Source organism: Lontra canadensis, unplaced genomic scaffold (genome assembly GCF_010015895.1).
Source record: "Lontra canadensis isolate GAN:19392208 unplaced genomic scaffold, GSC_riverotter_1.0 scaffold39, whole genome shotgun sequence".
Classification (NCBI taxonomy): Eukaryota; Metazoa; Chordata; class Mammalia; order Carnivora; family Mustelidae; genus Lontra; species Lontra canadensis.
Window position 1 is genome coordinate 14,202,058 of NW_022631033.1, and position 27,373 is coordinate 14,229,430.

Sequence of the window (27,373 nt, forward strand, 5' to 3'; positions counted from 1 at the left end):
CGGCCCAGGTGTGGCCGTCAGTGGCCTCCGCGGCCGCGAGGCGCGCATTCCCGCCGCCCGCGCCCGCCTTCACCCGAAAGACTGTGCCGCGACCGGCCGCCGGCTGCAGCAAGCTCCCCCCGCCGCGCCCCCGCCGCTGCGCTTCCGAAGCACAACGCAAAAAAGCCTTCGAAGGACTGTGCAAAGCCCACCTAGGAGGTGAAGCGGTGTTAAGTCGACCTTTTCTTTCCAGGAGGCGGCACGGTCCGGAAAGAGAAAGGACCCCTTAGGCTTAGGCTGCTCCCCCCCCCGCCCCCACCTGCTCGCCCACCCCTCACGCACCCCTCAGCCCCACCGGCCTCGGAAGCCCCATGGAAGAAAAGTGGAGAAACTCCGCTTTCCAGAGCCCAGCGAGTAGTACCTACGGGGGAGGAGGGGGGCTGAGCGCGGCGAGCCGGTTGCGGGGCCTCCTGGCCGACTCCGGTGGTGCTTCTGGGGTTCCCGCTCCCAGCAGGGGGATCGTCTGAGAGGCCCATGCCAAGCGCTGCCCCCAGGCCGCCTCCATCCCTCCTCTGCGTTGGGTTTGGCAGATCTCCCGGTGACCCTGGGCGCCCACCCCAGCGTGCCCGTCCTCCCTGGTGAAACCACCTGTACTCCGGATACAGTGGTCTGGCCCTAAAGAAATAGTTAACAGCATCCGCAGATGGTCACTCGATATCGTTGGGGAAGAAAGCAAGTTACGAAGCAGCATGTGTGATAGGATCTCGTTGGAGAGGACAAAGCAAACACCATGCACACATACCTTGAGGTGTCACAATGACCAGAAGTATACACCCAGACTGTATTTTCGGATTACTACATTATAGGTGATTTTAATTTTCTATATTTTATTAATCTATTTTAAGTGTTTTCAACAGTAACATTTTTTTCCCCTAACGAGAATAAATGATAAATGTTATTTTTCGAAGGAAATTATCACAGCCACCAGTGGGAAGACAGTGGATGGATCCTGGACATGACCTTGCTCCTTAGTGACCCACGACAGTCACCCTGGAGGTAAGGTTTGTGAAGGCTGCATCATGTTCTAGGATGAGGATATGGTTAAGCAGTTCATATCCCCACCCAGAACTCTCTCTTTCTCTCTGAGAAGTTACACTCACAGAATTAGTAGGTGAATCTTTGGTAATATGATTTGGGAGAAGATAAAATGTTCTACGTGTCTCAGTGTAACCCCGAAATTCCCTATGGCTGAAAGAATTGTCAGGTGTCCGAGACAAGGAACATTCTACTCAACTCTAAGTCACAGGTATGTCTGTCTGCTTGTGAACCGTGACTACAGACACCCACTTCAGAAGCATGCTGCCCAGAGGCATAGGCCTGGCTGGAGGGGCTCTGAGGGGGCAGAGTATGAAGGGAGGGAAACCAACAAGATAAGGACACAAAGATACGTTTTTGAGGGGGTCATTATTTTCCCTCTCGAAAGCCAAACCTGGAACATGCACACATACGTTCCAGTGGCCAGAGGAAGTAAGGAAATGGGTGCCTTCCTGGGTGCCCAGGAAATGCACACAGTAGACAGAGCATCATCTCTACCACAGAAGCCCTTCAGCTGCCTTACTACCTCCTCCATAGCCATCAGGGTCCTCCCATAGTCCTCCAGAATCCTCTAGCATTTCCTGTACATACTGTCCACCTTGTGACTCTTTAGAGGACGCATTCTGTCCCCTGGCTAGACAGGAGCTCTTTACTGTTCACCTCTTTGCTCTCTAGTGCCTGGTGCAGGGCTCCAGGAGGGAGTTGGACACTGCCATAAATGGCCAGGAGGTGACCAGATGCTCAAAAGTGTGTCACCTGTGCTGTCCTTGCACATGACTAAGAAAAGTTATATGGACAGAATACCGAAGTTAAAAACCGGTTGTTCGTTACTCAGTTACTGAACTGGGCAGAGGGGAGAGAGAATCCAAAACTGAGGTCAGCTGCCTTGTTCATTTAGTCAGGAGGGAGAAAGCTCTCCTAACCAGAGCACCCAGGAAGTCCACCTGGCTGCGTTCAGAAACTTACATCCTGGGAAGTGATGGGTCAACACCTAGTATTACTTGTTGGAGTTGAACTAGGGTTTATTTACTCAGCAGGCAGAATGTTTTTAAATGTATATTTCCTGCTAAGAATGGAATTAAAAGGCAGAATTTGCTGATTCCATGTCTGAAGACAAGAAATGTAAAGATGAGTTCAGAACATTTTTGTACCAGAAACCAGGGAATAACCAAATACTGCTAGCATCATGCCGGAATGACCTTGGAGCCAATCCGAAGGGCTCCCAATGGATCCATAAATTCACAGTGACACTCAAAAGAAACAAATAAACTTCGTGGGCCATGTTGGAAGATGTTAAAGAATCGTCTTATTTTGAGAACTGACAAAGAAAAAAAAATTGTGTATTTTGCTGTCTTTACATGAACATGGTTACTTAAGAGTAACCACATAGCTGATGGAATAATTTTCCTTCGTGGAAGTATCCTAGCTAATAATGACTCTTGGTAATGATTATCAATAGCTTCTGTTATCACACAGAGAGAGTCAAGGTGATACTGTATGCCTCCTGATGGAAGTAACAATTCTATGAAATCAGGTTGCCCAAAACTTGAACCTGATTCTGATCATGCTTCTAGATGGAATCACCAATTTTCAGAAAATACAGTGAGGTATTAATTGCCACTACAAGGACCTAAGCAGCAAAATCCAGGCTATAGGTAATTTGGGAGGACAAAAGCTCCTCCAACAGAAAAATTTTAAAGAACAAAGCAAGTGGTAGGAGAAGAGGGACCCTATACATTGAAAAATACTTGAGATATGTATTATTTAATTCCAGGGGATCTAGTTGGTTCTTTTTAAAAATCTCCTTGCAACCCTTAGACTATAACCTCCATAAGGACAGGGCATTTTGTCCCTGCTTGATCCCTCTTCCCTAGAACTGGAATGATACATGTTTATGGACACATATATGACTTTATCTCCCTGGCTGTAGCTCATGAGATAAGGAATAAATGGCTGATTTAATTAAGACTATTTGGGAGCAAATGAGAGCTGACGGGTTCTTCTGTTCCTGCCAATGTTTGATGATCACAAAGTCTGGTAATTCTTCCCCTGAAAAATCTCTATTTAGGACAGGTACCAACTGCCTTAGTTTGGGTTCCAAAGAGGCAGACCCTTAGAACCCTGAGAAAAGTATTCAAGTGCAAGGAGTTTATTTTGGAAAGGATACCAAGAAACATCTATGGGTAGATTGGGAACTGAGAAAGGAACAGAATGGCAGCCAATACAAGGTGTATTATAGAGCACATCTCTTTGTGGACACCTGGAGCTTAATGCCAGTGGGGAGTTCTGGGAGTCAGTGTAGGGTTATCCTTCCCTAGGGGCAAGGAAGTCACTGACTGAGGACCACTGGCACTGGGGTGAGGGGTTTATTCGGTACAGAGGCATGGGGGGGGACCTTCATCAGGTTGTACCCTGATAAACTTACTGACTCTGATAATATATATCTAATAAGACAAATATTTAATACAGTGCTAGGCTCACTTAGATATTAGCCTAGGGTACTAGATAAATCAGATTCTGGTGTCAGCCCAGCTTGGGTTCAGCAATAATCTCTTCCATGTACCTGCTTTGTGACCCTGAAAAAAAATCACTCAGCGTTTCTGTGCTACAGTTCCCTAGTATGTAAAAGGGTCTGAGGCATAAGATTGATACGGAGAATGAATAAGATCGTAGCTGGCACACAGCGCTCGAAAAGAAATTCACATCTTTTCCCTTCTCCTGGATTTAAGCCAAGACAATAAATTATGAAATTTCAGTTGTCAGCAAACGAGGAGGAATCTGCTTGGAGAGGTTGAGGCAAAGGGAAGACACCTTTCTGGTATTCCTGAGTTACGATGTGGAGGAACCCCCGCTGCCCTGCTTCCTGGTTTGGAGCTTGTGTCCACAAGAGTGCAGTACCACTGACAGAACTGGAGAAGCTGGAGAGAGACATTGTTTCAGTGTGAGGATGACTCATGAAGCCATTCAGCGAAATATTTGGACCCTTAATCCCTGAGAGGTCGGAGATCTGCATGCTATCCTAGACTTTGACAACCTACTAGGTTTTCAACTTAAGCATATTTTGGCAAATGTGTATCACATCAATATAGATCACTTGACTTGAGTTAGAAGACACCATCTAGAGTTTTCAGTGGGGCTTGGGCCATTAGAAACACAACTTGGTGAGAGAAGGATTGCTGCAAAGGGAAAGACCTTTGTACTGTCTGAAAAGACTTTTCATTGTCATGTGTTGACAAAAACCACTGGTATCACAAATACACGTGACCATATGTTCCAGTCAATCTCAAATTTATATGGAACTGGCAATGAAAAGAGCACATTTGGAATCGTTTGGGTTCTGGTGTCTCCTCCTAAATGCTTCAAGACTTTGTTGGGAAGCTTCCAGGAGTCATACCTGAGTGTGGCTTGTGATTTAAGTTGTCTTTCGGACGGGCCAATTTTTAATGAATGACTAGAATGGTAGGAGGAAAATGACAAATGGGCAGGGGTGGGGTGAGGGAGGAGTTCTCAAGTATACGTATAAAAATGAGACAGGAGACGAAGGAGGAGGAGAAGGAGGGGAAGGAGAAAGGACAAGAAATAAGAAAGGACAAGAAAAAGAAATCTGAAGGACTGGGAGATAAACATTTCCAAAGAGTAAATCTGACGTTTACCCATCTATATGCAATAAATATTTGCCAGTCCCAGTGTGTCAAGGATGGTCCTAGGAGCTGGAGACACATCAGTGAATCAAACATCCCTTTCTGGCGCTAACATTCTAGTGGTCTTGCTGAAAGGCTCCATTTAGGAAGTTGTGGCAAGACTGAAGTCTGGTTTAGTTCAGGCTTTGTAACTCTTTGGGTCCCTTGGCGTCAGTCCTTAGGTCAGAGATCTAAATTGAGGTCTGCCTTTTAGAGTCTAAAAGCCAAGATGAAACAGAGTATCTGCTTTGAGAATTCTTCCTGGCCAGATAGACAGGATTGGAAATCGGAAGAGAACCGACTCAGTGCAAATGTTGCCAAGCAGTAGATCAGAGTCACCAAGTCCTCAGAAACCTTCTGGGTACGAGGGAAGCATCATGGTTGTAATTACAGTGGTGGCTCCTCTGCCTCTTCCTTGGGCAGCCGTGGGGCAGGAGCAGATGTTTATCTTCCGCATGGCAGAATGTCTCCATACGGAATCCCCATGGGGTGCTTCCAGTTGGCGCACTGGTATCCTGTTACTAGGCATTCCTTTGCAAAGCAGAGAATGCCCCAGAAGTTTTGTAACAGTTGTCTAGAAATCACCAGATGAGTAGCTAGCAGAGAGCAGAGAGCTGACATACTGGCTTCTTGCCCCAAACCATTTCCCAGGAGACAGCAAGATGTATGCTAAAATGCACTGATAGTTCCGAGACAATCAACAACCCCAAGCAAAAACCTGCATTTGTAGAGCGTGGTAGGATTCCGGGAGAACTGAGGGGAGGGGTCGTTCAGTAAGCAGGAGCTCGATCATGATATGTGAAAGACGGGTTCTCACCTGGCTCTGCCGCCAAGTCGTTGTATGATCTCGGACAGGTCACTTCAGTTCTACCCCGAATCTGATCCCTTCTCACCACCCCACTGCTGTGACTGTCTCCAGCCACTGGGATCATCACAATATCCTCTGCATATCTTCCCACCTCAATGGTCTAGGATTGACACGGCAGCCAGAACAAGCCCAGAGAAGCTCTCAGACCTTGACACTCTTCTGCCCGATCTCTCCAGTGGTTCCTCTTTCATTCAGAGGAAAGGCCAAGTGCACGCAGTGACCTAGAAGTTTCTCCAAGGCCAGACATCACCTACTATTGATCTCCTCTCCTGCTACTCGAGCCCCTGTTCACCGTGCTCCGCATGCTGTCTTGACATTCATTGAACTGGAGTGTGCTCCTGCTGCGGAATATTGGAATTAGCTCTTCTTTCCCCTCCTTCCTCTCCCCTTTCCTCCCCTCCCCTTCCCTTCCCTTCTCTTCTTTGTGCCTGAAACACTGTCTCTCCAACTAGCTGAAATCCAACCTCCTCTTCTACCTCAACTCTGCTTAAATGTTGCTTTCTCAGAGAGCCCCCCTCTGACCTGCTATTTAAAATGGCAGGAACACTGAAAAAATTTAAATTAATTTAAAAAAGCAAAACTAATGCCCCAGACCCTCAGTCACAACCTGCTCTATTTCTTTTTCTAGAGCATTTACTCCTTGATTATGTTTATAGTTGATTATCTGCATCGTCTGCATTCCTGTAAGACCCATGAGGGCAGGCGTCTTGGTATATTTTATCACCGACGTACCTGAACTGGCCTGAAAGAGCGCCTGACACATAGTTGTGTCAATAAATACCTGTTAAATGAGCTCATGAACGACTCATGACAGTCTCCGTTCACAGGCAGGTAGGACTCGCGGCTGAGATGACCGGAAACATCCAACAGGTTTCTTACTTTCTTGTCTTCCCCAGGGGTGGGATGGGAAACCTGAGTAGATCCATTGCCCTGTCCAGGGAAGTAAAGAGCGGCTATTTCTTGGGCTTCCCCACCCCATTCCTCCCTGTCCCCATGGGATTTGTGCTTGACCCAGAGATGAATGACCAGACTGCTATGAATCAAGAGCATCTGCACAGGAAGGGAGCCCCTCCCTCTTACACACAGTTCCCATTCATCTCTGCTCTGCCCCTTGGATGGAATGGAACGCACTGCAGGGTTGTGTAGAAGACAGGCCCAGCTACTAACTGGTGGAATGGTTTTCTTAGCGTTGGCTGAATTGAGTGCCCTTAAACATTAAACTGTGTTAAGGTCTAGGACCTCTGCCAAATCGTGTTACAAATAGAAAAAGGCAAGTCAAGTCCTGACCGTTTCCTAACTTAGGTTAAATTCCTCCTAGGTAGCACATTCTACAGAGCTGTGACCAGTGTTACCCCAGCATATTCGTCCCGGGCAGAGCAGAATGAAAGATAATAAAATAATCTCTTCCAAGGAGGCACTTTTGCCCCCAGGAAAAACAGGCAGCAAAATGCAAAAATAGAAGAGAAATTAATTGTGATTATTTTACTGTTTATAGAAGTCACTAAGAGTTTAGACGCCCTTTTTACACTAAAAATACTTTACCAAAAAATCAGAATAATATGGCACTGCCTCTGTACCCATTGTCCAACTTCAGAGACTAGTTCAAAGCCAAGTACATTTCACTTACCACTCACCAAATACCAAATACACTATTTCAAAGTAAGGTCGTATTTCCTGATTCTGGGTGGACAAGAATTTATCTATTCAACCAGTGGAGACCTCAACCGTCCACATCCCTTGACAACTTGCTGGAGATAATAAAATTCCTGTTTTTCTTTAATCCCTTTGGACAAAATATTTTAAAACTCCCTTTGCTTAATTTTCAGCATTTTAAATCAGATTCCAACTGTGCTTTCTTTGGGCTGACTTCGGCTATCAAATGTGTGTCGCGATGGCTCTGTGATGATGGTGAAGTCTGTTGTGCTCTGTGGCACTTGGGTTGGCCCTGGAGAGTTTATCTTTTTTTCTTTCCTTCTATAGTTATTACCTGCCACTTCTTGCCGATGTTAGCATTTGTGTTTGGGTAAATGAATTCTCTGTCATTTCTAATTTCTGTGAGTTAGAAAGCCCCAACTCCAAGTTTCCTGTAACTGTCCAATGTAGCCTTAAATAGTCTTAATAACAGGCCAAGGACATTCCTTTGAATAAAGTGTATTACATGCAGATGTCACATGCAGCACACACAGAGGTAAACCAGAAAGCTAGAGGTTTCCTCACTCAGAGATGGTCGAGAAAGCTTGGACTCAGTGAGACAAGATGATAGCTCATTCAGACAGGAATATAAACAGTTCTGGGTGTTGACATTGATTTCCTCTTCCTTGTAATTAGAGGTCAGCTGATAACATTTTGGCCTCACAGCCAAGAGCTGAGACCCTGTCCCAGCCCTCCAGGGCACACCTCCTCTTTGCAACATCCCTGTGTCTGGCCCTTCTTTTCTGTGTTGAGTCTCTCCTTCCTACCTTCCCCCCAAACCAGGCTTGCATCACTCATCATGGCTCAGTGCACTTGTTCAAAGCAAAGTCTTGAAGCATGCAAGTTTTATTCATTGATTTCTTTAGAAGACTTTGGTTTCCTCCAATATATGGTACAAAAGGTGGGCTGCCTGCTTTGCAGGTTAATAAAAACGGTTGCACAGTGCCCTGTCTGTCCGTCTGTCCATTTGTCCCTTTCTGTCAACCCCAGACATTGTTTTCTGATGCCTCTAATTTCCACGCCATCATGAGGCCCTCTTCTGCTTTCCTGGCTCCCACTGAGGCATTTGCTATATACTAGGATTGCCCACGAGTGGGGTGTGACTCTATTTACTCAGTCTGATACTGTGTAGAAGCTCAAGTGATAAAGGAATGTGCGGTCCCTGTATCACAGAGCCCTGGGTTCCCCAGCCCATTAACCTCCGGCCCCTTTTCTGCCCAGATTTAACAAAGAAGTCAAAAGCTTAACTCCAGGGTAGGAGAAAACTGACTGTGTAAATGGAGATTTTTCTAGGCATTACAATGAAAGCTCAAATACTGACCCCATGGTGTCCTGCAGTCGTTTCTTCAGAGGCGAGGGTCTGTGGACTCTTTTCAATGAACAGATTTTTAGATGGTTTGCCATTAAATCCGGTTTTGCAGGTATAGGGCTGGCTCTGGATAAAACATGGCCAACTTTGACTTTGCTTCCTCTGCAGCTCCCGTCCGAGTCCTCCACCTGTCTGATAGTCCTGTCGCTGCCACGGGTCCCCCACTGGAGCTCCCTCCCTTAGCAGCACCCTATGCTCCAGAACGTCCCATTTCTAAAAGCATAGTCCTGTCCTGGGGTCTGTCTCCTCTGGGTTCAGCCAGATACTGACTAATGCAACACAGGATCCTGGGATTTCAAGCTAAAAGAAATCCAGGGGTGAATTAGATGGATTAATTTTAGTAAAGAGCTGGACAGAGGATACGTGTGTGTGTATATGTATGTATGTATGTGTATGTGGGTGTAAGTAGGTATATGTGGACACGTGTGTTCATGGGTACACATAGAGATACAGAGGAAGTATAGTGTTGTACTGGGGTGCTGAGGGGGAGTCCTTCCAGTTACCCCACATCAAAAGACCTGCCCAGTAAAGGAGCCACAGCTAAAATGCTCTTCTGGATTTGGGTCATTGAGCCCCCGAAGACGTAGCCTTACGGCCGAGGGGAGACCCTGGTGAGCCCTTATCTTCCTGGGGAATTTCCGCTTTGAGTGTTCATTCTATTTGCAAGGACACGCGGCTCTTTAAAATCTTGGAATTCGGTAATTTGTTTTTAAATTGCAATTTTTATTTTGAGAGAACGAGCGCATCATGGGCAGCTGCAGGAAACGCGTTGGGTGTTCTCAGCCGAGGGCGCGGTGTCATCATGCCGTGCTCCCTCGCTCACGCCGGAGGCCTGTCCCGTGCGTGGCGCCCGATGCACAGCTTGATGACACTGACCGACGCCCCCGAGAGGTCCCTCGAGGGAGATCTGTTCAGAAGTTGCTGGGCCCAGGACGAGCCCGTGAAGCTCATGGCTCATCTGGTGGCTCTGGGTTTTGTTTCTTACACGTTTCTCATTTGTCGGGTAGTTTTATGTTGTTTTTATACATGCCGTGTGCACATCATCTCGTCATGTTTCGCTGTTGTTGATTAGCGAACACGATGAGGTCTAACTGGGAAATGCAAGTCTTCCCTCCACTGAGCTGGTCTGGGGGTGTGGGGGGGACGCAGGCTGAGGGCCCAGCGGCGGCGGGGAGCCGGGAGCGGGATAGCCTGTCTTTCTGGAGGCTCCGGGCTCCTTGGCCCACCGATCGCTCTCCCATAGCCCAAAAGGCACCTCCCGCCCTTTAGACAAACTCACCCACAGTGGCTTCTATTTATCATTCTTTCATCTCCTTCTAGAATCCTGACAGTCAAGAATGACGCCTCAGGGCTATTGTGCGGCAAAGGGTGACAGCCCACTCTTGGGGGAACCGTAAATATTTGGAATTTGAAGGGGATTGGGAACTTCAAAAAAAAAAAAAAACACCTAAAGAAACTAAAGTTTTGGAACAAGTTAACCCAACCCTGGATTCCTTGAAATGCTTTTTTTTTTTTTTTAAAGATTTTATTTATTCATTTGACAGTGATCACAAGTAGGAAGAGAGAGGCAGGCAGAGAGAGAGAGGAGGAAGCAGGCTCCCCGCGGAGCAGAGAGCCTGATGTGGGGCTCGATCCCAGGACACTGGGATCATGACCTGAGCCGAAGGCAGAGGCTTTAACCCACTGAGCCACCCAGGCGCCCCCTTTGAAATGCTTTTGATAAGCCTTGCATTAAAGCTGACCTTTTTGCAAGAGTTTCTGGAGAACGATGGTCGGTGGGTTTTTTTTTCTTCTTTTAATGTGATAAAAATTCACTCCGCCAGTTGAGCATGTGCTGTGGGGTGAGAGCAGGTTCCTTTCTCTGTGGGAGAGAGAAGTGTTCAAGTGAGGCCCTCTGGGGGAGTTCTGGATGCTGGCTACAGCTTTGATGAAGGCTTAAGCTGAAAGATACATCAAGTTGGAAATACATATTTTACAAGAGGAGGGCATAGGACGGTGTCCTGGATTCCATCAGGCATGCACAGAGCATCCTGTCACGCAAGGCAGAGGGGGGCATTGAGCTTGCCGCTCGATCCCTGAGGAGACGGGTCCTCTCACTCACCCTCAGGAGCAGTCATGTAACTTCTCCAGACACCTGTCCAAATGAAGCAAATACAGTTCTCTAATTCTGAGGAAGACAAAGAGTAACATTGCCCAAGGAAGGAACAGAATAAAGTAATCATCTGGCTAAGTTGTTTGGTGAAGTTTTAATGCTTCCTCCTCCACAGTCCTAATAGGAAAATCTTGGAGCGATGGTTTACCACGCACAGCCTGGAGTTCTCGAGGCCATGAATGTAAGGGATTCTCAGGGTCAAAGGCAGGGCCTGGAGTCTTCAATCACTACCTCCTTGCAGGTGGCTATCATAGGCGATGGTAGGAATCAGGGCTGGGGTAGGTTGGGAGTGGGATCTGGGAGGTTCGAGAAGAGCAGCGTCAGCAGATGTGAAATCGGGCCCTTCAGACTTGCACGGTAGGACTGTTTTCAAATCCTATTCTTCCGCCTGTCCCAAGACTGCTCGCTATCCCTGGCAGGCCTAGCCCGCCCTTCAACTTGTGGGTTAACTCCCTTGTGTTATTTATCCTTCTTCTCAAATCTCACAGAGGGACAATCTGGTAATAACCATCATCCAGGGGAGAGCTAAAAAGAAAGGACAGAAGACATCTTCAAAGGCCCAGAGGTGTGGAAAGCAGACACCCAGCTCTGACCCCCCACTCCCCTTGTATTTGTGTGATGACCAGCTCAGGCCCTTTTGACCACCAGCTAGAGCACCAGAATCTTCTCCATCCTGTACTCCGGGCCCCTGGCAACTTCTTCAGTAACTGCCCCAATCCTGTTACCTTGAGCCTGGTTTTTTTTGACCCCAGGTCTCCAGATCCAGAATGGTAAATTCCGCGAGTCCAAAGGAGATGGGAGAATTTGACAGAGTAGCTCCACGGATCAGTTTGGATGGGAGTCTGGTAGTAAAGAACAGTTTTTCACCTTATCCTGGGCAAAATGGTTCTAGTCCATATTGCCTTATGATTAACATTGCCAGATTAAGCAATAAAAATACAGGTGCATTGGTGATATGCTCCAACACGGATGGACGTTGAAATCAGGCTAAGTGAAAGAAGCTATTCACAGAAGACCACATGTTGGGTGAGCCCATGTAGGTCAGATGTCCAGAATGGGCAAATCTATAAAGACAGAAAGTAAATTCGTGGTTGCCCAGGACTGCAGAATAAGAGGGCCCTGGGGATGGGGAGGGACTGATAATGGTTACAGGGTTTCTTTTTAGGGTGATACCATGTTTTAAAATCAGATTGTGATAATGGCTGCACAACTCTGTGAATATAGTAAAACCCATTGCCTTATATACTTAAAGTGGTGGAATTTTATGATACACAAGTATCTTAATAAAGCTTAATAAGGTTCTTAGTAATATAGGACGGCAAGTTAAATCTGAATTTCAGATAAACTATGAAAATAAATTTAGGGTAAGTATATGCTCTGCAACATTTGGGACATATTTTTACCGAAAACATTTTCATTATTTATTTGAAATTCACATTTAACTGGATGTCCTGTATTTTATTTGGCAACCCTACTTAGGATTAGATTAAATGTCTCAGAAAGCACCACTCACTAGGAAGAGTAAGAAGAAATAGTTCATGAGATGTCATTTAAATGAGATTTATGGGGACACCTACATCTTTTGAGCACCACAATTCTCAACAATTAACCAAGACAAAGAACTTCTTAATTTAATGATAATCATTTTTTAAAATAGAATTGTAGCTGTCTTGCTTGCTCTCTCTCTCAAATAAATAAATAAATAAAATCTTCAAAAAAAAGAATGTACTAGGGGCAGCTGGGTGGCTCAGTGGGTTAAAGCCTCTGCCTTCGGCTCAGGTCATGATTCCAGGGTTCTGGGATTGAGCCGCCCATCGGGCTCTCTGCTTAGTGGGAAGCCTGCTTCCCCCTCTCACTCTCTGCCTGCCTCTCTGCCTACTTGTGATCTCTGTCTGTCAAATAAATAAATAAAATCATTAAAAAAAAAGAACGTACTAATATTTACATTTCATGAATCTTACCATTGAATTAGACACACTTTAGGGGAACTTCAGGAGTGTGGGTCTAAAAATTTTGACTTGTTCACTTAGATGAAAAATTATTTTACCACATTTACTATATATAGTGAGATTTGCTATAACTATTGTCATGCTTATGGAAGGATGTGAAGGCAGCACCTGTGAGAAAAGGTAATATGTGTGTATATATCAAACACACACACACACTCACCCTTGCTCACATATATACGTTCTTTGGATGTTTTGGATTTGTTTTAAAGGGATGTCTCAGGTTGCAAATCCTAGTAAGCAGAATTGTTTAAGTTTGCACTTGCATAATGGTCATCTTTAAAAAATGTCTCTACCCCTGCTTTGATACTGGAAAATCTAGCATAAAATTACTACAGTGGTATAAATCAAAATAGCAATTATTAACTAATTGTGCCTGCAAAACTCTGTTTAGGTTCTTAGGCAGTGGTAACAGCAGACAATATTATTTTTCTTATCTTACAATTGAGAAAACATAAAATTGCAATACATTTCTCTGAATTTAATAATTTTATAAATCAAAATTCAAATATGTTCCTTTACATGGTGCAGCATTTAACCAAACCTTCAATTTTTTTTTTTTTAGTATTTTATTTATTTGACAGAGAGAGAAAGAGAGACAGCGAAAGAGGGAACACAAGCAGGAGGAGTGGGAAGAGGGAGAAGTAGGCTTCCCACTGAGCTGGGAGCCCAGCGTGGGGCTTCATCCCAGCACCCTGAGATCATGACCTGAGCCAAAGGCAGATCCTAACAACTGAGCCTCTCAGGCGCCCCCAAACCTTAGATTTTTGATTACATGTTTTTAATAAGTAATTGGTGTTGAGTTAACCCCTTACACTGTGATAGCTCAACTTTCCTGCTGGTATTGGTGAGATAAAGGACAAAATTTTCTTTTCTTTTTTTTAAGGACAAAATTTTCTAAGCAAAAATTTAAATTACAGATTAAAAGATATTAAAATTCAATCAAATTGACAAGTTCCACGTCAGTTCAGAGAAGGAGACCAGTCTTGTCCCTTGAATGATTTCCTGGAAGCATAAGTGAAAACAGCATCTGTGGATGTTACTCGTGATCTCAGCAGTGGGCAATGATTTTCAGAACACTTTTCCTCTTCCTACTTACACCCAGAGTTTTAAGAAATCATTCATTTGGGTCACATATTGGGATCTAGATTGCTGAGAGGACATTGCACAATTGTTTTCTTTTTAAAAATTTCCTTTTAAGGGCTAAGGTCGTTATATAAGAAAGAATTTTCAAAAGAAAAGAAAAGAAAAGAAAAAGAGTGTGTATTTTTTTTTTTCCAAATAAGAAGCAGAATTTAAGAGCACAAAGAGTATTTGGGGATTGGATCTGCTTAAAAGAAGAAAAATGCAGGCAGCTAACTTTATGCCTTAGATTCGTGAGGGTTCTTTCTGCTGAAACTCTCCAGGACTGTAGGGTTTCTGGGGACAGGAGCAGGGTGCGTGCTGAGCCCCCGAGGGCTGGCATGGAATGCTGGCATCTCCTCTTTCCCTCCTTGTCTAGCGCTGGCTCGTGGGGTCTGTTGGACTCTGGCCCCAGCCGTGTTAATTCAAGCCATAATACAAATGAAGAAGTTCAAAATTTCTTAATACAAAAAGATAGGACATTGGAGTCCTGACTGTGGTCACAGAATTGGTGGATCTGTAGCCCTTGGAACTGGAGAGAAGGCTCTGTAGACCCAACCAAAGGGACTGCTACCATGGGGAGGGAACAATTGGAGAGAGAAGAAAGCTTCTGTGCTTGCATGGCTGAATGACTTAATTGGAATCTCTCCTTGAAAGTAACCACCCCTCCCAGACTTTGGTGGGCAAGATTATTTGCCCGTCGCAATGGTACCCGAGGCTGAGAAAAAATGATCCATGATATTCTCATTTGGAATTAGTGTAAAAAGCAAACATGAACTTCACAGGGGCTGGATCTCTTAGACATGAGTAAGAAGATAATCCACTCCTTTCCTTCATTCCTAAAGACTGAATATATTTGAAATGGGTCCTACCATTTCCCATTTTCTATTCATTCTGTACCAGAACCTTTCTCTTTGCTAGTTCCTTAACGTTTCAGTGTCACTATCTTTGGGTCCAGATAACCAAGTTACTAGGTTTCAGCCAAGCAAATAAGGAGACTGTGAGAGCCACTCCCCACCACTGAGCTAACACATTGGATCAGGATGTAACACACATTATTATATTATTACATGTTTACATGTTTTTATTACATGTTTACATTTATTACATGTTTTTATTACATGTTACATGTAATGTAACACATTATTATACGTTTATATAAGCAATCCAGCCCAATTCAGCATCATATTCCTTCCACTATGACCCAACACGTTTGTTGGATTCCCAAGCATGCTCCCCAAGTTTCTGTTGCTGTAAATTGGTAAAATCTTGTAGTTCTGGTGTGTATGGCAACCTCATAGGTCATATGTTGTACCTGCTGGAATTTGAATCTGGTCTAGAATCAATAGATTCTATCTATTGAACTCTATCAAAGTTCACCCTGAGGAAGGTCACCAGTCTCTGGTGTAAAGCCTTGGAAGAGACCCATTTCAGGATCTTCAGGCACAAGGATGAAAACTTCCGCAGACATGGGAGAAAGAATTTCTTCTACTGGCAAAGAAGACTTGGCAGAATTTGGGGACTCAAGGTCCCCAGGTGTTGACTCTGCCTATATGTCCCCTTCCCAATTTTTAGGGTCCCACTCCTTTCCAATCACTTCCTTAATTTTAGTAAAAAAAGATCCTGTAAGGTTGGCCATTCAACTGGATTGGACTTTGGGCCTGGTTTTCAGAAATCTTGGCCCTGTGGCTCCTGGGAAAATGTTCGGTTTTAGGGCAAGCACAAATTTCTCGTCCTTTCATCAGACCTTGAGTTGGGAATTTAAAACCCTAAGTGCATCATTTTCTCCCCCAAGTTCTCCAGAATGAAACCAAACAACTCTATTATATATGAAGTTTTTTGTGGAAGAAGCAACTTTGTCACCCAAAGCTTTATTTGCTGTAGACATTTGACGGCAGGTAATCATTAAAGTAATTTCTGCTGTGCAACTCACAGACCCCATTATCAGTTATTATTAATGATTCTGAGTTATTAATGCCTTTACATTGAGTCAGATCAGAGAACCAATTTCAGAGAGCCTAGAACTGGGTCAGAGAACACATCTTTTGGAACCATGTCTGACACCATTTCCTTATAAGTCCGGGATCAGAGAAGCCAAGTCACTCTCAGTGATGCAGAATAATGGATTTATTTTAGGAACTAGACCTTGCACTATTGTAGAAGCTGCCAGGGACCTCTGTGCAAGGCTGTTGCCTCTCCATCGGCTGATGATCCTCCAGTCTTTATCATTTAAGACCAACTAGTGAGGAAGAAAGACTAGAAATGGGATCCCCAAGGCAGACTGTGACCCACGAGAAGAAACCAGAGCCTCTCCATCTGTCACTGCCTCTAACCCTGATGGCACAGGGACCCTGCGGGAGAGGCTGGTGGTCTGCACCATGGAGCTGGCGCATGCCTGGCACAGGACTCAGAGAAACCAAAGGAAGAGATCTGGTGGGAATTGGAGAAGCAGCAGGCACGAGACAGGGTGTGGCCGCAGATCCATGACCCAGGAAGATGCAGGGAAGAGAACGCTGGAAACGCAGGTGCAATTTAGCTAAGTCGACACAAGACAGTCACCCTAGCAGCAAAGAATCAGTATTTCCTGTTGTCATGCAGGGTGCACTCTGGTGTGAAAATGGATTAAAGAGTAAATACCTGTATATATACATGTATATGTATATATATGCACATGGGTGTGTTGGTGTGTGTGTATTCCTTATTACAACCTTCTGAGGTCAGTGCTTGTATTACCTCCATTTTACAGACGAAGACACTAAGGCAGAAATGGGTTAAGTGTCTTGCCCTAGGCCCCACAGCTAATAAGCACCGGATCCAAGTTCTGGACCAGGGCAGTTGGCCATCAAAGCCCATGGCAATAACTGCTACTCCCTTTTGTTTGTTCCGTGTAAAGCATTACCCCCGACACTCAGCTCAGACTGCACACGTCTTTCGGGTCATATCACAGATTTTTAGCAGTTTATTGCATTCAGACTGTTCTGTAACTCATTGATGGTGATTTCCATGTGGACATCAAACTGCTAGATAGCCTGAATCTTATTTTTGCGTGCTGGCTCAGCTGTCCATAGCGTGCATTCAGCCGGCACCTGTAACTTCTTGTTGCGTGGACGTAACGCCTTCGATGGTGAGAGCAAGGTGTGTGTACCTGTGGCCTGAGCCACACCAGTTCGGAAAGAAAGCTTTTCTCAGTTGCTTTTTCCAGTCTTTGAAAGGTGCTGAAGAAAAGAGAAAACAGTCAGGGCTCCTTCAAGGACTCCTGGCCCCACCCCAGCCTGAGTGCTGGTGTTCTGATAATCCCATAATCCGGACAAGTTGGGGCAGGACAGCAGTCGGGGAAGAAAGAGGGGTCACTGCTGAAGCTGGTCAGGGGCAGCTCTGGGCTTCCATCGTCTCTGCACAAGGATCATTCCCCAGAATTATTAAATTCCTGTAGCTCACTCAGCCGACAGAAGGTCTCCGAGACTTGAAACTTCAGGACTAGGCCCTGCATTTTTGTATGTCCCAGAATGAAAAGGACCTTTGTTGACTCTCGTTTAGATTTATTTAACATTCGGCCCACAGAGAACGGAAGGCCTCCAGTGACATGGAGGGGAAAGAGGCCCCCACCCACCTCCCATCATTTGGACCATGGGCTCTTATTGGTTCCCGTGAAAACATTGTTAGGGAATTTGTTTTGTGGTTTGGTTTCCTTTTTAACATCACCACAGTTATATCTGCAGTATTTCCTCAAATATGTGAGGGGAAGGGAGCGGTGACTTCCTAAAGGAAAGTATTTATATTTTTAGCCTGAAATATGCTTTTACGAAGCTTTTCCCCCCAAAAAAACATCAAGAAAGAGAGCTCTGAACAACAAGAAAATGTCTCAACTGCAGCCAAGGCGCTGTGGATTATAAAATGTAGTCGAATGTAATGAGAAAGAGATGAGCCGCTTTGTTTCATTTTAAAGGATGACCAAAAAAGAAAATGCTTCTGGATTTTGAATCCACTCCGCCTTCTTCTGAGTTCTCTTGCCTGAGGCTCACAGGTCAGCAGAGGCAGGAGAGCCATTCCCTTTGGGCTGATAAGGTCCAGCTCACGTTGTGAATAATGGACGGAGAGGAGGGGGTGTGGGAAGGGGAGGAAAGGAGGCGTGGGAGAGACGCTCCATTGTGTGGACACAGTCCACCCTGTTTTGTCATAAACATCCATGCACCGTAGCTCAAGAGAGTTGTGCAGAGAACCCAACAGTGCTTCGTATGTTGATGACTCCATAGCGGGGCCACAGCATCCACATGATTAATGAATAGCCCGGGGAGCTAGTCCCGTCCCCAGCTGGTGTAATCATCTTATTTTCCAAATGAGCTGTCGGTGGTCTAGAGGACTAAGGGGACAGCAAGGTAGCCAATTTACAGCAGGACCCACTTGAGACATGTGGCTTCAAGGGGGATACCGTGCTGTGCAGGTGTGGGTGTAGACAGGCAGACATAGCCCTGACAGTGTGCTTTATGGGGCTCTGGGAAGACAGCATCCCCGGCCCTCCCATCCTCACACTCGCTCATCCTGAACTCCTTTAAAGAAGACACAAAACCTTTATGTCACAGTTAGAGATAACACGTGAATGCTCTTTTTTAAAAAGTAAGAACTTAGCATAAATATGCCCGAAATGAAGAAGAGGTGATAACGGGTAACTATCCATTTTTGAGCAGATTTTGATATCGGAGGAAGGGGTGGTACGAAATTGCCTGGGACCAAGAAGGGTGCCCAGAACTGAGGGAAGTCACAGGTCACAGACAGAACATGGCTGGAGGGTAGGAATTTTGTTTTCTAAATTTTTGTTACGAAAGTTTCAAACATTGAGAAAAATTTAAAGAATAGTATAGTGGTCATCCAGAAACCTACAATTTGGATCAAAAAATGTAAAAATATTCCCACATTTGTATCACCTGTCCACACATATGTGTGTGTGTGTGTGTGTGTGTGTGTGTGTGAGTGTGCTCATGTGCTTGGGGGTGAGCACGTGTCTAAGAATATGGAATGTAAGGGCAGGAAAATGCCTACATACACTGCAGAGACCTTCAGAATTTACTCCGGGGCACGGAGTCAGAGGAAGGAACTAGACCCAGAGTTCGTGGGATCTCAGCCTCTGCACTTTCCTCTGTACCAAACATCCGATTATGAATCATGATGATTCACACCCACCATTTGGATCGGATTTTAGAACCTTCAAGTTGCTTTCCCATAACGCATATTCTGCTCAGTGCCACTGTGCCTAGTGCTAAGAAAAGAGGGAAATGGGAGGGGAGGGGGATGACACAGGGCGTAGGATGTCCTGAAAGCCAGGTCTCTCCAAGGAGTTACAGCTCAAAAGATGGGGCACTGCTCTTCTTGTATTGGTTCTTTTGAAGTTTTGAACAGAAAAAGTTGAAAAACCTAACTGGGGGCTGTCAACCCGTAAGAAAGAGCCAGAGCACTTTGTAGGAAACAGATGAGGCGGCGACTGTGGGATCTTGGGGACACACACCTGCTTACCCCAGGGGGGTCAGCCCCTGTCTCTGCTGTAAGCTTCTCCCCTGAGGGTTCCTCCTTCTGGGGTGCCCTTCTCTTCAACTGGGTTGGGTACCCCTCACCCCCAGCCCCAGCTGCCCTCCCACGCCCTACTTACTCCCACGGTTGCATTTTCTGTCTAGGCTGTCGCTTCCTGTTTATTTATTTGCTCCCCCACTGAGCCACAGATGTCACAATGGCTGGACTCGGGTCTTCTTTGCCTTTGTCAAACTCCATCCCTGCCCCTCAGCGGACATACGGACACACGGTAGCATTTGTGGAACAGAGGACCAGAGGCCATCAGCTTACAAGGATCTAAACTTGAACTTGGTGGAGTGAGGTTTAACTGCACATGGGATAAGGCGGAGTTGGGTTTGTTTTTACTTCATTTTATGATTTGTTTTTCAAGAGTGAGAGCGTTTGGCAAGCACCGGAGGAAGAGAGGAAACAGACTTCAATGCAGTTAGGACAGAGGCTTAAGCAGCCTGGAACGTAGGCCAAGGGGATATTTGAGGAGCTAATGACCCATTCTTGGGGACAGAAAATAGGGATTTTTTTTCCAGACAGTGTATATTGAGCCCTGTGCTGGAGTCAGAGGGATGGAGGGTGTAAGACGCCAGGTGGAGGGAAACACCAGGACCGAGAGAGGACCATGGGTGTGGCGGGCAGCCCGCCCCAGGAGCAGCCACGGTGTGGCTGGTTTTAACAAAGGACAAAGGCGATCAATTCAGCATGAGCTCAGACTCTGTGTGCAGCCTGAGCAGGTCTTTTCTAGTCTCCAAAGGAAGAGGTTTAAGATTCCAGAAAATTTTTAAAATGTATATTTCCATTTAAAACATACATAACAAGGACGCCAGAGTGTGGAGTTTGGGAAGATGATGAAAGTTCTGGAGCTAAATGACAGTGTTGGCCGCACGACACTATGAACAGACTTAATGCCATTGAACCATGTGCTTTAAGGTGATGAAAATGGTGAATTTATGTTACATGTATTTTACCACAATTTTTAAAATGTATTTTACAGTTTAAATAATACATTACATACACACACACACACACACACACACACATATATACACATGTATATGTGTATATGTGTATATGAATATATATATATGATTTCATTTATTTATTTGAAAATGAGAGAGCACGTGAGTGGGGTGCGGGGACAGAGGGAGAGGGGGAAGTAGACTCCCCAATGAGCAAGGAGCCTGACACGGGGCTTGATCCCAGGACCCTGAGATCACAACCTACACTGATTGTAGGTCCTGGCTGAGCCACCCAGGCGCCCCTAAATCTACTCATTTTTAAGTCGGGTTTTGTTGTTATTGTTTAATTGTAGGAGTTCTTTGTATTCTGGACGTTAAGTTTCCAGAAGTTTCAACCAGTGTCCTCTCAGTATTGGCCAAGGGTTGATCTTCATCAAACTTACTCATTTCTCCTTTTTGCCTAAAAATAAGTCTAGGCTCATCAATGAGGGAGAGATCAGGCCCTCCCTGTGCACTCCAGTTACACCAGCTCCCCACAGCTTCACAAATATGCCTGCATTTTCATTTCTCTGACTCTGGAGGGCAGTTCTCTACCCGACCTCCCTTCCCCAACACATCTCCCCTACAATGTTCAACTCACTTTTCAAGATCCATTTCAAATGCAAGTCTTCTTTTAGTTTCTGGAGTAGCTGGCCTTCAAACTTTGGTCAAACACCCCCCGCCGAAAGATTTTGGAAGACCAGGGAACCCTTGTAAATGATCAGGTTGATGATACTCCCAATTTTTTAAACCATAAGTTGAAATAGATTTAAATGAGATTTAATTTCCAAAGTCTTATGAAAGTGATAGTTAAAAGTACAATTATTATATTTCTCTCTCTCTCTTTTTTTTTTCTCTCTCTCTCTTTTTTTTTTCTCTTTTAAATGGATCCAGTGGTGGCACAATATATCCTGCAGAAGGTCTTGCCGTGCTGAATAGGTCCTGGGACATCTCTCGTCTGTGCAAACCTCCTGCTCCTCTCAGCATTCAATTTGACCTCCAGTAAAAACAAACAAACAAACTTTTTTTTACTTTTGCCAGGAAAAAAAAAAAATGCAAGAGGGGAGCCTGGGTGGCTCAGTCATTTGGGCTGCTGCCTTCAGCTCAGGTCATGATCTCCAGGTCTTGGGATCAGGCTCCAGGTTGGGCTCCTGGCTTGACAGGGAGCCTGCTTCTCCCTCTGCCTCTCTTCCTGCTTGTGCTTTCTCTCTCAAATGAATAAGTAAAATCTTAAAAAAAAATTAAAAGAACAAGTTTTGCTTAGTAAGAGCAGAATAAAAGTGATAGAAGGCAGTAACTGTGAAGATGTTGGTGGGTTCCAGGAGGACGCGCTCAGCATCTGCTTCTCTGATCATGGTTTGGTACAGCCACAAAACTGCAGACAGGCTTGTGTGTCTGAGGGTCGAGAGAGTACGTGTTCCCTGCCTTCCTCGGGCCCCAGGAGGCCACCAGATTCTGGAGAAGAGGTAGCTATGGGAAGGTAGCAGGATGATTTTTGGGTATCCGCAAGGGCCCCAGGATTCAGGGAGAGGACCCTAAAACTTGAAGGAGTGAGCAGAATGGAAGGCAACTATCTCTTTGAGCACGTGTGTAGACCAAATACTAAGGACCAGGCAGGCAATGCATGTCTACGTGGATGCCAGTGTGGACTGAGGACAGCGAGGGCCCGACTGACTCTTCTCCCCCTCTGGACACCTTGGCCTGATGTGAGACCCCTACTACCACCACCCAAAGCCGAGATACAACCTCAGATAAAGGATTGAATGAGAGTTAGCTTCTCCCACTCTGATGAAATGGTAATGGTGTAGAGATGGCTTGAAAGATAGAAGGTGTGAGTTGAAGAGTAGAACTATATTTCTCACACATCTGGGGGTGCAAGAAAAAATGTACTGAGACAGACGAGCCACAAATGTATAGAACATGTTATTCCTGGGCCTCTAATTGGACATACGGTCTGCGAATGGGGATTATATCTCCTTTACATTTAGTGTTTGTATACTGGTGTTTCTGGAACGTGTGTGTGTGTGTGTGTGTGTGGTTATGGCGACTGTGGTCTGTGAGAAGGAATCATCTTGATTCCAAACAACTAACTCAACCAATATTTCTACCATTTGATTTGATTGGTTGATGCCTTTTCTGGGTCTCGTTTTGGAACTACAAAGTTTCTCATGACTTTTGGGAACTAAGCTTCTTCACCGAGGAAAAAAGTGAACTTAGGAAGCAAAAGCAAATTAAAAATGGAAATTGGAGAAGGTAGAGGTAGAAAAATCCTAACGAGAATGAAGGAAATCATGAGAAGAATTTCCCCTTGTTGGGGAACCAGAAGGAAGCCATGGGTCAGCTCAAGTTCACTGGCCATGAGATAGCAACCCAGAGGGACCTCCAAGCACAGGCTAGCAGTACGAGGTTCTCGGATTTAAATCCATTTCATCGATGGGCCTTCAAGTCCAGTTAAATGAGGCTGGAGTTATAATAGCTTCAGGTTAAGCTGTTAGCTAAAATCTGAGGCTGGGAAGTTGACTTATCCCTGTACTTTTGATCAAAGCACAAATAGTTGGTTAGACAAAGCAAAAGCAAAAATAAAACAGTTTTATCTCTTTAGGATCAGTGAGCAGATGAGCTCGCTGTGTACCACACACAAACCTGTGCCTTTTGTTCTCTCCGGCTAGGAGTTTTGAAAGGGCTCTGTGTAAAATTGCCCACATCCCAGACTTGAAATAAGGTCTCAGATTCAGAAGGCGCCTGGTGTTGGAAAGGTGCGTGGGCCTTCTAAGCACCTTGGGAGCGCACATCGCGGGCTGGATGCTAACATGTCACTGTGGTAGAGATGCGGGCTCACGCTTCCTTCACCACAGCTGGTGAAGTACTGAAAAGCTCTGCAAATGTTTGAATGGGAAGCATGCTACAAAAAAGAGGTACCCTTCTGCGCATGCCCGCACGTGTGTGTATTTACACTATTAAAGAAACACCTACTCACTTTTAAATATATTAAAAAACTATAGAGCAGGATAAAATAAAATGTTAAACTGTTGATCAATTCCTCCTAATTCTCCTCCCCAATGGTAACTCCTATCAGCTGCTTGGATCATGAAAAGCACTCTCAAAAGCAGTGACTGAAGAAAGTTTTATGAAGGGAATGTCAACGAAGGAGTGGGTAGGGTTATGGGAATCTAACAAGTGGTAGGGACGCACCCAGGGGCTAGCCGCAGCAGGGACCCTGCCACTCCCCTAGGCCTGAGCAACAAGCTATGGAAGTGGTTGCTAGTCCAGTAAGACCCACCATTATAGAACAGGGCCCTGGAGAGGAACGGTTATTCTTGGGTAGGGGACCATCTGTGGACAACCCGGGTGTCTGACCAGGGACAGCTGGGAAATAAATACCCCATTGTCTCTCTCCACCTGGTCCCCCATGCCTTGTCAATTTCTGCTCATCAGCCAGATCTACCTGGAAGTAAGAGGGCAAGGGAGCCCCGTTGGTGCAGTCCGTCCAGCCCACGTCTCCTGGGGGAGAGCAGGAGAGAGGAAGATGGAGAAGGGGAAACGGAGTCTGAAGGGGAAACGGAGACAATCCAGCAGGTAGCTTGCCCACAGCCCAGTCCCTAAAAGTTTCTCCATATGCTGTGCCTGCAGATTTCTGTGGGTTTCTCCTTGGGGCTGAACCAACCTCTGTGAAGGCCGATCTCAGCAGAGGAGGGCTGTTGGGCTGGGTAAGAGCCTGGGGACCTGAGCCTCCCAAACGGTTAGCGTCTCTAGCCACAAAAGGGCAGATCTGAGCAACAGACATTGCCTGGGGGGATGTTTTAATATTTAGAGTCTGACTCATCAAATCCAGGTGGTAATCACTTAGATCCTTGGGCCACCGAGCAAAGACATACGCAAGAGCACTGAGCTCTTAATTAATGCATGACAAAGCGTAGAAGCATTTTCCCTTTCTGGGAATGCAGTGCTTGGGCTGGTCTGACCACAGCATCATTGCTTTTGTTCAGCGATAATACGTTCCCTGGCCTGTACTCTGGGGTGATATTAGGTGGTAGGCGATTCTGCATAGATGCTGAATTATATCAAAATTATGACTCTGTAAGTTTATTTTTATTTTCATTATGTTGTTCTTTAATTTATCCATGGAATCTATCAGGGGAGGCTTAAAGGGGAAAAGGATAAATAAAAGGGACCATAAATTGAATTGTAGGAGTTAGGAGCTGTGGCTAGAGAACTTTCGTCCATGAACTTCACTAAATAAAATGCATTGAAGTCGGGGCTAGGAGAGGATCAGTGATGGGAGCCTTCTGGTGGAAACGCGGAAATAAACTGAAATTTGTTCTCAGTGACTAGCAGAAGCACAGAGTGAAGAGAACCATAAGCACTTTGAAGGGGTAAGGCTTAAGGCAGCTTCCATCAGCACGACGAGAACTTTCTAAATCCCCACAGATTTCCCCCTCTCTCTTTGGTGTGTTCCTCAAGCTAGTCACCCAGGTCTCAGGGCTTGGTTCCTAGTATGAATGCAGCACTGAGTGCCTCGTCTCACTAGTGACAATGACAGGCTGTCCCTAACACAAACTGAGACCCACTTACCACAGGTTTAAATATTCCACAGTTTCAAGTCAAACTTACAGACTATTAAAATATGTTCTGAGAATGCACTGTATTTGTTTAGTTGATTATTTTTGGTTTGTTTTTTCATTTTAATTGCTTTATTAAGATACAGTTTACATAGCATAACATTCACTTGTGTTAGGTATACAGTTCAAAGAATTTCAGTATATTTAAAGAGATGTACCCTTACTACCACAATCTGATTTTATTTTATTTTCTATTTTTTATTTTTTTATTTTTAAAATATTTTATTTATTTATTTGACAGACGGAGATCACAAGTAGGCAGAGAGGCAGGCAGAGAGAGAGGAGGAAGCAGGCTCCCTGCTGAGCAGAGAGCCTGATGCGGGGCTCGATTCCAGGACCCTGGGATCATGACCCAATCTGAAGGCAGAGGCTTTAACCCACTGAGCCACCCAGGCGCCCCTTATTTATTTTTTAAAAAGATTTTATTTATTTGTTTGACAGAGAGAGAGAGATCACAAGTAGGCAGAGAGGCAGGCGGGGGGGGTGGGGAGGGCGGAGGCAGGCTCCCTGCTGAGCAGAGAGCTCAACGAGGGGCTTGATCCCAGGACCCTGAGATCGTGACCTGAGCCAAAGGCAGAGGCTTAACCCACTGAACCACCCAGGTGCCCCTACACAATCTGATTTTAGAACATTTCCATCACCCCCAAAAAGAAACTTCCTGCCCATTAACAGTCATTCCCCACATCTGTTCCAGCCCTAGGGAACTATTTTTCTACTTTTTTGCTTCTATAATGTTCTGTTTTTTGGACATTTCATGCAAATAAAAACATGCAGTTAGTGGTATTTTGTGTCTAGCTTGCTTCACCATGGCTTTGAGGTTCTCCCAGTTTTTCGCATGACTTAATACATCATTCCTTTTTATTGTCAAGTAGTATTCCATTGCATGGATACACAACATTTTGTTCTCCATTTATCAGTTCTTGGACACTTACACTGTTGCCACTCTGGCTGTTAAGAATCATGCTGCTATGACCACTCTGTACAGGTCTTTGTGTGGGTGTATGTTTTCCTTTCTTTGGGGGTAGAGAGCTAGACATGGACTTGCTCATCTCATGTAAGTCTGTATTTCATTTTTTGAAATACCTCTAGGCTGTTTCCTGAAGTGGCAACCCCATGGCTCGGATTTGTCCTCACCCACAACATCACGTCCTGCTATCTGCCTTTCCCACCAGAACCACTGAGAAAGTAAGAAATGGTATCTCACTGTGGTTTTGTCGTTTTGACAGTGTGTTTTTCCCTAATGACTAATGGTGTTGAACATCTCATGTGCCTATTGGCCATTTGTACATCTTCTTGGCAAAAATATCTACTAAAGTCACTTGCCTTGGGGCATCTGGGTGGCTCAGTTGGTTAAGCATTGGCCTTTGGCTTAGGCCATGATCCCAGGGTCCTGGGATCAAATCCCGTATCAGGCTGTCTGCACAGTGGGGAGCCACCTTCTCCCTCTGCCCCTCCCCCAGCTCGTGCATGCTCTCTTGCTCTCCCCTTCTCAAATAAATACATAAAATCTTTAAAAAAATAAAATCATTTGTCTTTTTAAAGAATTGAGGTATAACAATATATTAGTTTCAGGTGTACTATATGCCTTTGTCTTTTTTTAGCTGAAATTTTTATTGAGATGATTGTAGATTCACAGGTTTGTGTAAGAAAAGACCTGTACACTTGCCCAGTTTCTCCCAATGGGAACCTATCTTAGCATATCACAACCAGGTTGTGGACATTGATACAATCTATCAATCTTACTCAGATTTCTTATTTTATGCGTGTGTGTGTGTGTGTGTGTGTGTGCACGTGCGTGCGCACGTGCATGTGCGTGCATGTGCGTGTGTACTTAGTTCTATGCATTTTTATCACCTGTGCAGGTTTGGGGACCAAAGACCACAATCAAAATCTGAACAGTTTTCATTCCTGCAAGGATGTCTAGTATGGTTCTTTATAACCATATCCAGCTACCTCTTGCCACCGTTCCTAACCTCTGCCAACCACTAATCTGAGCTCCATTCCCGTAATTTTGTTATTTCAAGAATGTCACATAATGGAATCACAGAGTATGTGACCTTTGGAGATTGGCCTTTTTTTCACTTCGCATAATTCTCTGGAAAATCATCCAAGCTGCTACATGGATCAGTGGTTCATGTGTTTTTATCCCTGAGCAGTAGTCCATGGTACAGATGTCGTACAGTTTGTTCAGTCATTCCCCTGGTGAAGGGCACTGCGTGAGCTGCTTTGTCTTTGACTAT

At 45.1% G+C, this 27,373-nt stretch overlaps 1 long non-coding RNA gene across 1 annotated transcript; it reads left to right on the forward strand.

Moving 5' to 3' along the window:
• Nucleotides 1-969: 969 nt before the first annotated feature.
• On the forward strand, nt 970-27,105 carry LOC116874869. Its single transcript, XR_004384079.1, has 3 exons — nt 970-1,035; nt 26,223-26,318; nt 26,996-27,105. It is a non-coding gene; the product is annotated as an uncharacterized LOC116874869 (long non-coding RNA).
• Nucleotides 27,106-27,373: the final 268 nt, after the last annotated feature.